General features: G+C 39.4%; 1 protein-coding gene across 2 annotated transcripts in view; it reads right to left on the reverse strand.

Annotated features, from left to right (window-relative positions):
* Positions 1-6,171: 6,171 nt before the first annotated feature.
* zgc:63587 (uncharacterized protein LOC393431 homolog) overlaps positions 6,172-14,162 on the reverse strand; it is a 170,383-nt gene continuing 162,392 nt past the window's right edge. For both annotated transcript variants that reach the window (XM_059983185.1, XM_059983186.1), the window contains exon 14: positions 6,172-8,604. The gene's annotated coding sequence lies outside the window, so the exon portion shown is untranslated. The remainder of the gene's footprint in view (positions 8,605-14,162) is intronic.

Consider the following 14,162-nt stretch of genomic DNA (forward strand, 5'->3'; position numbering starts at 1 on the left):
GATGCCACAAACGGTCAGGAATGGAAATGAAAGAAAGTCACTTCCTCACCAAGTTAAGAATTAAGAAATTGAAGGCATCAACAATTCTCTCCAACGTTATAATAGAAATGAAGGTTTGGAAGATGCAAGTGTCAATAGCATTGTTTAAAAGCAGTCCATTAGATAACTAGGTACCTGCGCTGATTTTGTTCACTTACGACCAATAAATGAATTCCTCCGTCGATAACTGGTAGGAACTAATATATAGTACTGTAGCATTGGTAGTGTTCTAATTTGTTTGGGGTTTCATTTCAATACAAAATTTGTTACTCAGTTACATGGTAGTTTAATATTTTTTATACCCTTCAATTATTTCCATGCAACTTTGACTAAATGTTACAGCTGCTTAATTGGGCCAAACTGTTCTGATCCTGATGTGTCCCAATTAACCGGAATCCACTGTATACAGAAAAATAAAATTATTACACCCATAAAACCAGACAAAATATTCCTCTTCCTTAAACTCTTATGTAAGACACAGCACTTGCACTGAAATCCTTTGATGGTTTAAAATTCTCTTGTCACTAGATGATTGTTTGTACATCCACTGCACAGCCAACTGACTGTTTCTGAGGACTAAGTGAAAGCTATTTCCTCAGCTTCACTTTGGCTAACCTCACAATGGCCATTGAGGAAATATCAACACAACTTCCTTTTATAAATCACTGAGTAACTACATGGCAAAGGGTGCAGACAAACAGCCATACTTTAAAATATCGTATAAAACCATGTCACATTTTAAGCCAGACATCTGACATAGTTAGTATCAACATTTCTTAATGGCTACTTCCAGCCAATCTTCAAGCATGAGTAAATAACTTGTAATTGGACATAATGCATTCTTCACGGCAGTACATTTATCATGTATGAAAACAAAAGTCACCTTATCGTGCTCGGCATTAAGGAAGTTTGTGTCTATCATTGTGTCCTGCAAGAGGAAAGACATTCTGCCTATCCTGTCTGTGCAAGCTCTCTTTTAGAGCAACCTACAAGTCCTCCCACTGAATCTTTCCCCATAGGTCTGGGAATTTTTCTCCGTGTTGATCAAATCAGTAGCGTTGAAGGCCATAATGTAGTCCACATTAGTCAGAAATTTCTCATGTTACTCTTAATTTTCTTCTTTATTTCACAACTGTGACTGTCCTTGCCTCTCATCATTTTATCCACATCAATCAAATCTCCCTTCAATCTCTATTCAAAGAAAAATTTAAACTAAGTGACACAGATGACAACACAGCTTTGCTCCCAAATAAGCTCAATGCTTTCTATGCTTGCTTTGTCCTTCAAAAAGTTGAGGAATCTTCACAAACTCCCACAGTCCCTGATGACCCTGTGTTTTCATTCTCTGAGGCCGATGTGAGAGCACCTGAAACCTCAGTTTAGCGCAGAATCAAGTAAATGTGAACTGTCCTGTCCCTCTCCTCTGGCCCTGAGGTCTTGACCTTTTCAATCTGGCCAGGCATTGTCCAAACATCGGGCTCCGTCACTCTGATAAGCGCTGGGGGCCTGGACCCCACCGCCTTGAATCAGCCTGTACCCAGTCTGGCCCAGCACTTCGTCCAAACATCCAGTCCAGTCGGTTCTGGGACCTGGACCCACAGCCTCAATTTGGCCGGTCCCTTACCTTTCCAATTCAGCCTGGCATGTCAATTGATTAAACCTCGGGTCTTTCCTCATTTTCGGCAGCAGACCTACAGCCTCGCCTCAGTCTGCTTCGTTGAATTATCTCCAGCTCCAAAGGGAAGTTATAGGCTATTGCTTGTGGTGATTATTAATAGCACTTTTTCTGGTAAACTAAGTATTTTGTTGTTTCCTTAGTGCTGTTTGCTGCCAGTAAGTAGTTGCTGAGCTTCACCAGTGCCATCTTCTCTTCCATATTTACAGTTTGCTGTTTGCACAATGTCTGCCCTGTTAGCTCCAGTCTCATTGATTCTATTATGGTTCTTGTAGTTACCGTGTATGCCCACAAGGATACAAGTCTCAGGTTCCATATGGTGACATATATGTACTTTGATATTAAATTTACTTTGAACTGTCCCAAGCTCTCTAATTTAACCTTGTGATTGTACCCATGATCCAATGAATCATTGTCTTTTCTATAATACGGCACCTCGAAATGAACCAGTACTTAAAATGTTTCATTATCATAATAATGTCCTCAGCATTCATGAAAGGGTTTCTTTTCACCCTTAATAGGAACACTTTTGGAATCCGATTTATATTGAGTTAATCTTTTCCACAAACGCACCTCTTCTCTCACGTTCACTATTAATTTTATTATAATCATTATACTTCCTGCTAGTATTTCAATCCAGGAAACTCAGACCCCACTTAATGCTGAGAATGCCTTCCTCAGAGGTGGAGCGCCATGTAAATCAGCCCTTTGCGGGGTCATTATAACAATAAATACGTAAATGGATCCGTGTGCCTGGTTTTTTTTTAAAAAGAATCAAACTTTAAGATATATAATGTATTATTTTATGTATACACAGTAATTTGTGGAGTAACAAACACGCAGAGGCCAAACCTGTACATCAGTGGAACAGCAGCAGCAGCAGAGGAAAGTGGGTGGTGGTTACATCTTAGAGGAGAGGCCAGGCTCTGGGTCCTCCTCTGACTTTGGCTTCTTCTTCAAGTAGACGTCGAGTTTTGCTTAAGTTTCCTCTCATGAAGCAGTTGTCAGCAGCAGGAAATCATGTAAAGAACACCTCTCGTTGCCTTATTGCTTCACTCCCAGTCAGTCATTATCGATGAACTGGTCCATAATTTGTGTGAGTGAGGTGATGCCAGTGCTGAGGAATTCTGTGGCTCTTCCTGGTGTTTGCTCTTTACCATCTGTATCCTCACCTAGAATGCGCTGCTCCGCCAATTCTCGGAGCTCTTCATTATTAAGGCTCTCACTGTGAGAATGCAGCAACTGTTCAACATCACCATCATTAACATCCTCTAATCCATCTTCATAGACTAGTTCAACAATATTTTCAACGGGTTCCACCTGAAATTACAGGATGTCATTGCATGTTTCTGGCCATAGCTTCTTCACACTCTGCTCATGCAGTTTGTAGTTTATTCATCCCAGGCTGCTCTGATACTATATTGCCTACTGCTTTCATGACGTAGTTTTTCCAAAATTGCCCGATAGATTGTTTGTCTTGACTGTTTGTTTCCTCCAGAAGTTGTTTGAATGTACGACGAAGGTAGGAGGATTTAAGATTCAATTATTACTCATCGATCCATTGGTTGGAGTAATGAAGTGGTGTTGGGTGGAAGGTAAACCACTTCTACAGGAATGCAGGTCCGAAGCATGTCAAGATTCTCAGGGTGGCCAGGGCATTATCAATCACCAACAATGCTTTAGGTTCAAGGTCATGTTCCTCACAATACCTCTTTACTGCTGAACAAAAATGTAAAAAAAACCAACTTTGTTTCAATCGTCACCAGGCTTTCTTGTTTGATTTCCAAATTGCTGGTAGACTTGACTTTAAAATGTCTTTCATTGCTCGTGGTGGTTTCAGAGTGATACTCAATCATAGGTTTTAACTTAAAGTCACCTTTAGCTTGCTTCCTAGCAAGAGACTTAATTGGTCCTTTGCAGCCTTGAACCCAGATGCCTGTTTCTCTTTTCAGGAGCTGAAAGTACGAGAAGGCATTCTTTTCCAAAATAGGCCTGTTTCATCTACATTGAAGGCAAGCGCAGGAGGATAATCGTCCTTTTCAATTATGGCCTCCAGTGTTGCAGGAAAATCCTGGCTGCCTTGCTTCTGCACTAGCCACTTCACCAGAGACAGCATTATGCAGGGTGTGAATGTATGTAACCTTTTTAACTCCTTTTATTTCCCTCTTTCAATTATCAGAGAGGTCTAGGTATTTGTGTTCCCCTTATCCCTGAATGTAGTGTGCTCAACTGCACCTGATTAATTTCTTCCTTAACACAAAAGGTCCTGAAGATGCTGGAAATCCAGAACAATGCACTCAAAATGTTGGAGGTAGTCAGCAGGGCAGGCAGCAACTGAGGAATAAATAGTTAACATTTTGGGCTGAGATCCTTCCATTTTTGGGATCTGTTTACAGTTCTGTCTGCTATTTTTTGTTTTGCTTTACTTGGGCCAAATTGACTATCATCCCTTTAATATCAACCTTTTACCCAAATAGTTACTTTTAAGTGTGGATGATTGTCTCCTTTACTATTAACATTAAATATTGGAACTTTACGATCACTATCAGCTGATGTTCTCCCAACAGAGTTTGGTGTGTTTAATCTATCTCATTCACCAGATCCAGCAATGTCACCTCCTAGAAACATACCGTTCTGGAAAATTATCTTGGAGAGGCTTAGAAACACTTTACCTTCTCTGCCTTTACTATTATTGTTCTAATTTTACATTGGATAATTAAAGCCCCACCTTGTAATGCTGCAGTGGTATATGCATGTCACTGTAAATTCCCTCCATCTTTCCCACTCATTGTTTATCTACAGAGTACACCCAGTCCCAGTTCCGTCTACCGTTTTATAGCCTTAACCAAAACAGATTTTATCTCAGTCTTTCGGCAACATCCTCTTTCTTCAGCACTAATATTCACTTTAACTGTCCTTTCTTTCTAAACATGCTTACAAGAATATTTAAAGCTCAGTTCTACCCCAAGTTTTCTGTTAATATCACCTTATTATATTCCCACCAACCTTATAAACCACAGCTACACAATCATATACTTTACTGATGAGTGGACTCTAAATGAAACACAGACTTAAATGAAACCCAATTAAACAAATGCCCCAATTACCCCAAGTTTTATGGAAATAGTTGAAAATGTATAAGAATGACCAACTACCGCTTAACTGAGTAACAAATTATGTATTTAAATGAAATACAGAATATATTACAACACTACCAATGCTACTACAGTGGTAAAAAGCAGTGTATTAGTTCCTGTAGTATTCCTCCTATACAGGAATTCATCTGGTGTACACTGCCATGTCTGGGGTGTCCAGGGTGGGGGTAGCACCTCTGGTGAAGGGGCTTGTCCTGTCCATTCTGGGGCAACTCACTGGACAGTCAGCTCTCACCTATGGCTCCAAGTAGCTGTTTGCATGTGACAGCAGCCACACCCTTTGACAGGTGGGCCAAACCAGGTGAAGGTATCCAGTGGGCCTCATACCCTGGTGAAGTCAGCTCCAGTGGATTGGAAGCTTGAGATCAACAGTGAGATACAATGGCCAAAAAGGCAGTTCTTCAACATTTGTGGAAAACTAAGGGCATGATAAGGTGCAGTAATAGTTATGGTTATCTACTGTAACCAAGGAAGACCCCGATTTGTGACGGCTACTCGTACTCGTAGACCCAGACATCTGATATCAAGAGAGCAAAACTGTCCCAGTGCAACAGCTTTTCCACCTTAAAAGCTCTCCTGCACAGGTTTCACTGTTACTTTCGGATACAACAGACAACCAACAGGATGCTGTGTTCATTTGATTGAGTATAAACAAACAAAATAAGTGCAGACACCTAGTGCAGATAATAGATTGCCTTTATACAATATTTTCAATTTTCAATAATTGTATCCTCCAAATCTTCATTTTCATTGTAACATTCAAGATGATTGTCAATACCTTCAAATTCTACGTTGTTCCTAACTTGCTCTATCAGACATTTCCAAGCCTGAATGCTTGAAACTGTAGAGAGCCAAACAGATCTGAATTGTCTTACTGCTTATTTCTCACCAAATATCAACAATCACTGCTTTTTGAATACAAACTGATGCTATTTAGAAATTGTTCATTTTAAGAATAGTGTAGTATCTAATGCCCATGCAAGTTCATGAGAATGACACTAGTTAGAAACCGTTCAGCAATAATTCCCTGTCCCGATTAAGCGGCATAGTTCCAAAATAAACAAAGGGAATCTCAGCTATTTTCTCAATTAGTTTTTGTTCTTGAAGGGATGTCCAAAATAAACAGCTGTCCTGATTAACCAATGGACCAATTAAGCAGAATCCACTGTATATCATTCTCACTTTATTTCAGTCCTTTCTACTAAACCCACAACTGCTCCAGTTATGCACGGCTATATTCTTTTGGTTAATGAACGCCTTGTGGGAAAATCAGGTTAAATATATTAAAATGAGCACAGTTAGTTAATTCATTCCTGTACAGTTTATTGCTGACTACTTGATATAAAAACAAATGCAGTGTACAAAGATAAAAGCATTATATGATTATGTCTGGAATAACTAACAAAAGCTCCTCGTGGCAGATTATTGGCATTTAACCAAAAACAAAAAGAGTCCCACTTCCCTAGAAAATTTGAAGTCAGTCTTAAGGCAATTTGGTCAACAGAACAGTAACTGGCTTTGTAAACAATATGAGAAACACTGATCCAAGCACCAAGATTCTTCCTTTTGGTGTAATCAAATGCAACTTCATCAATAACATGAGCAAGTTATACAAAAGATCGCAGCGATATTATGCACAACAAAACAGTGAGCACATACATTTCCAGGAACATTGGTGCCATGAAGTATTTTAATCATACTCAGGTGGGGAGTTTTCTGAAAATGGGGAACCACAAGGGCAACAATGCCATTTAGTCTGTCAGTCCCTGAAGATCATATCAAGCTTTTAGCACTCTTAAATGTTTCCGATTTCAAAACTGTAGATCTAACAGGTGACCTGGTGATAGAGTTTCTCAAGGAATGCAGGTTCCCCATTTTCAGACACCTACTTAAGACTCTGATCAGGTCATATAATTTAAGTCAGTCATTTAAAATAAACTACACGTTGTTGCTACATTGCTGCAAACTAATGCTTGCACCCCAAAAAAAACCTTACCTAACCATTCAAATACTAATTAAGATTAAAATGGAAAGATTGGAGTTATAATTGGCATATTTTAGTTTCTCTGAAAGAGCAGTAAATTTGATATATTTAATTTTTAAATATAGGATCCATGTTTATGCAATTAATCAAATTTAAACTTATCCTTACTGCCTCAATTAAAACAGCATTAATTAACTGTTCATAGTTTTGTAGATTTAAAATAGATCCAGAATTAAAATTAATGAATTATGCTTGGATTTGCAGTATGTGATTTGCAAAAAAAAACATCTGCCTGGAATGATCTGCAGCAATTCCAATAAGGAATATCAGTGGCCCATCTTAGCATGCAGCTCAAAAGACATATGTATGTAGAACTTGTAAATACCTCTGAGTTTCCTGCACAGTTTGTTATATTGGAGTTACGTAAACAAAATTCAGGTCCTTTTAATGCTGCACAGTCTTGTAAATTGGAGCAAGGTAAGTTAACATATCATCAGTTACTGTCAAGTGTTATTTAACTTTGACTGAACAGTCAAAGAGCAAAGAGAGTGAGAACATCTACCTGAGTTACCAAAGATCAAAATTCAATCCAAATATCAGTAACTCCAAAATTCTGTACATCTTTAGTCCAGCACTGATCATCAGCAATAGATGGTGTACTTGGTCCTTGAGATGAACTTGAACCCCAAATTTTTGACTAATGTGCAAAACTACCATCAATTGAATTATGAAGAACCTGTACTTATACAGTACATCTCATGATTTCAAAATCCTAAGGATACCAAAAATGTGCAAACACATGACTAAGAATATACATATAATAAATATATGAAATTCTAATATCAGTACAGTTATTCTTCAACATGCTACATTGCACCATGTTTAAAAAAATCTCGGGCACGTCTGAGACTCACTTTTTTAAAACACTGGTTTACAAGGTTTCGTTTTAGTGTTTCGAGTTTCAACTTAAGGAATTTTGTATAGTAATACATTTGTTGGCATGAAACCCCAAGTTACTTCATGCTGAAAACCTCTAGGATTATCAGAGTCTACCACAGATTAATAAGTAAGCAATTTAGCTGCATCTGCTGCAGACTACAAAGTAAACAGGTAACTATAAGTTTATTTCAGCCCTTCATCAAGCTTTAAAATATGACAAAGTAATTATCACCATTAACCGTTATCAAGGAACTTGTCAGCAAGAATGCCATGTGACACTAAGTAACTGTGCCAACACACAGAATTGAAAAACAATCATAGTGCTTGATTCACTAACACATTGGAACGCTGTCAGCAGCATATTTTTACATGGTTGTCAAATTAAAAAAGGGTTTCATGTACCAATTTTTTTTTCAATGGAATGCCATTGGGGCTTCAATTGGGCAACTCTGCTGGCTTTTCCTTCTCTTCATTAATGACCGTATCTCTGATGTTGACAGGAGCTGTGATAGGCACCAAAATCTGCCACTTGGAAGAAAAGGATTATATGCCTGTGAAAGCTCAAAAATGTGCATCCATAATACATAAAGGTTTACAAACTATATAAAAACCGTATAAAGATTCCCATTGTAATCAAGTAATACCAGTACAAACAGGAGGGTAGAAAATATATCTGTGATTACAGTAAAGTGATACCAAAATTCCATGCAAGGTTTGTAAAGGCCGTCTCCTCTTCAGCTTCACTACAGAATCAGTATTGCATCTGAGATATAAAGAGTGTTTGCAACCATGGGACACATCATTTTCCATCCCTGTAGAAAAATAGAAAGATGTTACAAACTGGCATCTTTCTCCTAATGTTGCTTTGAATTTATTTCTCAACTGGCAAAACATTAAATAATCCTAGAAACTGATCATATGTGCTCCTCTCAAGTCCAATAAAATTAATGTAACAAACCTAAGACACTGTAAACACAAGTCATGCACAGCATACTTATGTAATCATATTTCAGTGAAATCTGATATGGTAAAGTTAATACAAATATTCAGATGTGTTTTCAATATCTGAACCCCTACAGATAATGCTTATAGTATCATACATCAGAATCTTGCTAAATGAACACGATTTCAGCAGGGCTACACAGAAGAATAAGAATTGCACGAGCTTTTGTCACAGCAATATGCTTCAGATGCAAGTATCCATAAACATTCCTAGAACTTCTGCACTTATTTCTGGCACCATGTATTGGAAAGGATGACAATATCACTTAGAGGTTAAGGATATACAAAAGCTTTATTGTAGGTGGTGGACCTTAGTTGTGTGGAGAAGCTAGACAAACTGGGATCATTCTCCATACAGCAGAGAAGGCCAAGAGAGGAGAACTTTTAGAGGTGTTTAAAATAATGATGAAAGATTTTGTTTCCAGCAAGGAGAAACCGCTTCCAGTGGCAGAAGGGTCATTACTCAAAGAGCAGATTTAAGGTGAGAACCAAGAGAAATTGGCACAATATGGAATATTTTTAAGGATTCAGAGTATGGCTACAATCTGAAGCACAGCAAAAATGTGGAAGCAAATTCAATAGTAACTTTAAACAGAATTGTGACAGAATACAGGAAAATTCAGAAACCACAAGGGAGTGAAACTAACTGGGTGACTTTTAAAGAGCTAGAACAGATACAATAGACCAAAAGGCCTCCTGTGCAGCCTCTCATTCAAACAATACTAGACCTTGAACATACTGTACAATATCTGAGCAGAAATACTTTGACATGGTGTTCATGTCTTGTTCAATGTACACTTTATTTAACACCATTTACTTAATTTTGTAATTTATAGATTTGTGTCTTTGCACTGTATTGCTACCGTAAAACAACAGATTTCACAACATATTGCAGTCATAATAAAACAAATACTGAATGTCTCCATGATACATCTTGCTCCGGCTCATACTCCTACACAATGATTCTCTATTTTAAAAAAACAAAATAATTTCTATTTCTCTTCTTCAGGGATCATGTAATCCTATATGCCACCTTTCTTTGAGAGCCTACAATGAGTCAGTTACAACAAAGCTTTTCAATCAAAAGGAAAGCAAGATTGATTGTAATCCAGTGGTAAGTATTTTAAAACACTCCATATAAGAATCTTAGATAGAAGCTTGTTTTCTTTTCACCAACTGTAGTATTGCAATCAAGATAGTTAAGAGTCTGATCAACCTACAATACAGGCCAAACACCAGTTTCCCAAGGATTACATTCAGTAAAACGTTGCTTGGGGCACAACTGAATGTACATTAATTAAATGAAGTCTAAATCTCTATTCAAGTTTTTACATCCAAAATGGGACAAGAATGTGAACTACTTCTGGGCATAATGCATTTAACTAGCTACATAGTTCATGGGGTGTGCCATAAAGAAATTAATCCTAATTCACTGTTTTGCTGGAGACACTAGTTGATTGTTCTGCCGCAGTGTGGAAGGATGCAAGAACTTGCAAAGTGACCATAATAGATTATGACAAATATGTTACAATACTGGCAAATATTGGGTTATGATTTCAAAAGAACAGAGCATTTCTTCCAAATGGCCAGGTGCAATGCCTTACCGTGGCCGATGTGAGGAGAACCCTGTGCGGGATCAACTCACGGAAAGCTGCTGGAACAGACAATATTCCTGGCAGAGTGCTTAGAGGATGTGCAGACCAGCTAGCAGATGTTCTCACTGACATCTTCAACATCTCCCTGAGCAGCGCCGTTGTTCTAACATGCTTCAAGGCCACCACCATCGTCCCTGTGCCAAAGAAGTCTTCAGTGTCCTGCCTCAATGACTACCGTCCCATTGCACTCACAATCCATTATCATAAAGTGTTTTGAGAGGTTCGTCATGAGGCACATCATGAGGGCTGCCCCCTCACTGGACCCCCTGCAGTTGGCATAACGTCTCAACCGTTCAACAGATGACACCATTGCCGTCACCCTCCACAAAGCCCTAACCCACTTGGACAAAAAAGACACGTACGTTGGAATGCTGTTCATAGACTTCAGTTTAGCATTCAACACAATCATTCCTCAAAAACTGACTGCAACTGGATCTTCGATTTCCTGACTGGAAGACGTCACTCGGTTCAGATCGGAAGCAGCATCTCCAACACCGTCACACTGATTACAGGGGCCCCCCAGGGCTGTGTGCTCAGTCCACTGCTGTTCACTCTGCTGACCAACGACTATGCTGCAACACACAGCTCAAACCATATCATCAAGTTTGCCAATGACACAACCGTGGTGGTTCTCATCAGCAAGAACGAGTCAGCATACAGAGAGGAGGTGCAGCGGCTAACAAACTAGTACAGAGGCAACAACTTGTCTCTGAATGTGAACAAGACAAAACAGATTGTTGTTGACTTCAGGAGGGCATGGAGCGACCACTCCCCACTGAACATCGACGGCTCCTTGGTAGGGATCGTTAAGAGCACCAAATTTCTTGCTGTTCACCTGGCGGAGAATCTCACCTGGTCCCTCAACTCCAGCTCCATAGTAAAGAAAGCCCAGCAGTGTCTCTGCTTTCTGCGAAGGCTGAGAAAGGTCCATCTCCCACCCCGCCATCGTCACCACATTCTACAGTGGTTATACTGAGAGTATCCTCAGCAGCTGCATCACTGCCTGGTTCGGAAATTGCAAGACCCTGCAATGGATAGTCAGGTCAGCTGAGAAGATCACTGGGGTCTCTCTTCCCGCCATTACAGACATTTACACCACATGTTGCATCCGCAAAGCAAACAGCATTATGAAGGACCCCGCACACCCCTCATACAAACTCTTCTCCCTCCTGCTGCCTGGGAAAAGGCACCGAAGCATTTGGGCTCTCACGAACAGACTTCGTAACAATTTCTTCCCCCAAGCCATCAAACTCCTCAATACCCAGAGTCTGGACTGACACCAACTTACTGCCCTCTACTATGCCTATTGTCTTGTTTATTATTTATTGTAATGCCTGCACTGTTTTGTGCACTTTATGCAGTCCTGGGTAAGCCTGTAGTCTAGTGTAGTTTTTTTGCACTGTTTTACATAGTTCCGTGTAGTTTTCGTATTGTTTCATGCAGCACCATAATCCTGAAAAATGTTGTCTCATTTTTACTGTGTACTGTGCCAGCAGTTATGGTCGAAATGACAATAAAAAGGGACTTGAACTTGACTTGATTTGAACTTGATCTTCTAAATTCTGCACATCTTTAAATAAAGGAGGACCCAAAAGGCTTTAAAATTACATGTATGGATGCAGAAAGCAAAGAGAAAAGATAATTATATTGTGAGGACTGGAGACAAGGGGGTAGAACTATTGCTGCAACTATAGACAGACTATGACCTTCCATACAGACCTGAGCATCAAACCTTAGGATGTGTGCATATGTGTGTGTGTATATATAAAATAGCCTCAAAGGGATAGAAGAACAGATACATTTAAACTTCAAGCAACACACAAAAACTGGACAAGCAGTGGACCAGGAAGCATCTGTGGAGGAAAACGGACAAATGACCTGCACTCTATTTCACAAGGAAACAAGAGAGTCCTGAGACCTTCCTGAAGGGGAACGGCAGGGTATAGGGCACAGGGACTGGCCAGCTATGGGAAATATGAGGTGGAACCGGCCAGGGAAGCCTTGGGGGCTGAGGGGAGAGGAAGAACAAGAAGTCTTGGCCCAGAACATCAACTGACAATAAAAGCTGTCTGACTCACTGAGTTTCTCCAGGCTTCAGGATCTGCAATCTCTTATGTCTGTACATTCAAATGAGACAGATTACAAGACTATGACTTATCACAAGGAAGTCTGCAGATGCTGGAAATCCAAAGCAACACACGCAAAATGCTGGAGGAACTCAGCAGGTCAGACTATATCTATGGAAATGAATAGATCGTCAATGTTTAAGGCCAAGACCCTTTTTCAGAACCCTGACAATGTGATTTTTATCAAAAATTTGTAGACATTGTAGAACCCCAATGGAGTGAATGCAAATTATTTCATCAGTTTGAGAGTCCATTATATAAAACTTAAGGACAGTCCATTCAGGATTGAACCCGGGGAAAAAAGAAATACATTAAAAAGATGGTACAAGCTTGGAGCTTATTCGCCCTTGAAGTAAGGTGAATTATTAAAAATTTTAAGTACAAAATTGATAGATTTTTGTGAACTAAAGATCTTGAAGAATGCAAGAGCATAGGCCATTTAGATTTAGCTCACAGATAAGCCAGGATCTCAGCAAACTGGCTTTGGGAGAATACATGGTTTCCTTTTGTTCTTGTAAACCTCTCCCAACCACAAGTCTGCTAATTCAGCACAAACTAAGGAATAAAACACTGCTTTCAGCTAACATGGGACTCCTCTTGTCAAGGAGCTTTGCTGACCGTTTGATCCATACAACAAAGCTCTTGGTTGAAAATGGGAAAGGAACGGATTCAAATTTTATATCAGGTCCTTCATTCTTGGCAGATGGAAGAGGAGGAAAAATGGCAAGTTATTTTATGCTGGGAGTTACAACCAAACAGATTGCATCACTTGAAAGGGTGATGAAATCAGATGTAACAATAACCCCCAAAGTTCAGTTAGGTATATACATGAACTATTTGATGGGCTATGGATTGGAGCAGACGAGTGACAAATTGGGATCATGCTTTTAATGAAAAAACATCAGCAAAAGAACTGAATGGACATGTGTTATATGATTAATTGAACAACATTGAGTTACCCCTATTACCTCCAAAGACTACCACTGCTGGAATTTCAACTTTGCAAATGTTAACATGGAGAAAAACACTGCAACTTTAATCTGAAGGAAAACAGCAACAGAATTAGCACTGTCAACATTCAGAGCCAGCCCTGTCACTCAAACTTGTAATCATCAGCTACAGACAAAATAACTCAAACCACCCACACTAACAGGAAGTTGTTCAGAGATACAACTCTCAAGAGTCCGTAATTTGAAGCACTCTGAAATGTAAACGTAACTCCCTCACCTTGCATAGAAAGATGAAGGAAAGTGGGAGAAAAATATAAGGCATATCTTGTGGTCCATTTGACCTCTGGCCAGCCTCACAGCTTGAATTCCACAGAACTGCACAACAGTTTGATTGGACAGCTTGAGAAACATGCCGAGGTGGAAGCAATTAAACAGAAGCAGTGGGAGGATTCTTTGGGGCATTGTTTAAAATGCAGCTGACAGTTTCCCTATTTTCTCCAAAGTTTCATGTTTTCACATACATTCCTATCCCAAATTAGAAACTCTGTGGTCAAACTGTACGATTCTAAACATCTATGAAAAAAAATTCACAGCCATCTTCCAGCTTTTGCTTCTTTGATTCTGTTTTGCAGCCAGA

Source organism: Hypanus sabinus, chromosome 10 (assembly GCF_030144855.1).
Source record: "Hypanus sabinus isolate sHypSab1 chromosome 10, sHypSab1.hap1, whole genome shotgun sequence".
Lineage (NCBI taxonomy): Eukaryota > Metazoa > Chordata > Chondrichthyes > Myliobatiformes > Dasyatidae > Hypanus > Hypanus sabinus.